The sequence below is a fragment of the Phacochoerus africanus genome, chromosome 7 (assembly GCF_016906955.1).
Source record: "Phacochoerus africanus isolate WHEZ1 chromosome 7, ROS_Pafr_v1, whole genome shotgun sequence".
NCBI classification, from domain to species: Eukaryota; Metazoa; Chordata; class Mammalia; order Artiodactyla; family Suidae; genus Phacochoerus; species Phacochoerus africanus.
The window spans coordinates 25,712,101-25,713,309 of record NC_062550.1 but is presented as its reverse complement, the minus strand read 5'-3'; positions in this window follow the sequence as shown (position 1 = coordinate 25,713,309).

Sequence of the window (1,209 nt, the reverse complement as noted above, 5' to 3'; positions counted from 1 at the left end):
TCTTAACGTTCAAAGCAAAATTTCCTTTTTTTGATAATTATGTTGAAAAGATTCCTGAAGCTACCAGAGGAGGGTGTCCAGGTTCATGGGACTGCAGATAAATTTTTAAAATTTAATATTATAATTCTAAGATTTCAATTTCTATCAGTTGCCATATATAGAGGTAAGCGAGCAGTAATATACCTAAGACTTTAGTCTCAGCTTACAGAATACAGCCTCCATATTTCTAGGTGAATGAGAGTTTTGTCCTTAAGTTTTAGACACTTAAGGGAGTTCCTGCTGTGGCACAGTGGGTTAGGATCCAGGTGTGCTGTAGTTGTGGCATAGGTCACAGCTGCAGCTTAGATTTAGTCCCTGGCCTGGGAACTTCCATATGCCCCAAATGTGGCTGTAAAAAAAAAAAGTCTTAAATTTAAGAATTAAAAAGTCAATTTAAAAAGTCTTAATTACACCTGCACTGTATATTCAGTCACTTCCTGATTTTGCTTACTGATATTTTTATTGGTCAGGCCATACCCCACTGCCTGCCTTCTAAAAATCACTTTAGGAGTTCCCACTGTGGCTCCACAGGTTAAGAACCTGACATAGTGTATGTGAGGATGTAGGTTCGATCCTTGGCTTCACTCAGTGGATTAAGCTGTGAGGTAGGTCACAGATGTGGCTCAGATCCTAAGTTGCTGTGGCTGTGGCGTAAGGCCTGCAGCTGCAGCTCTGATTTAACCCCTAGCCAGGGAACTTGCATATACCATAGCTGCAGCCAAAAAAAATTTTTTTTTGTTTTTAATAAAAATCATTTTAAAATCAGCATCTAGAGAGTTCCCTTCATGGCTCAGCGGTTAATGAACCCAATAGGATCCATGAGAATGCAGGTTCAATCCCTGGCCTCACTCAGTGGGTTAAGGATCTGGCATTGCCGTGAGCTGCGGTATAGGTTGCAGATGCAGCTGGGATCCCATGTGGCTGCGGCAGTGGTGTAGGCCAGCAGCATTTGGCCCCTTCCTGGGAACTTCCCTAGGCCACCACAGGTACAGCCCTAAAAAGCAAAAAAAAAAAAAAAAAGCAGTTATAAAATTCCCATCATGGCTCAATGGTTAATGAACCCAACTAGTATCTATGAGGATGCAGGTTCGATCCCTGCCCTTGCTCAGTGGGTTAAGGATCTGGCGCTGCCTTGAGCTGTAGTGTAGGTCGCAGATGCCACTCAGATCC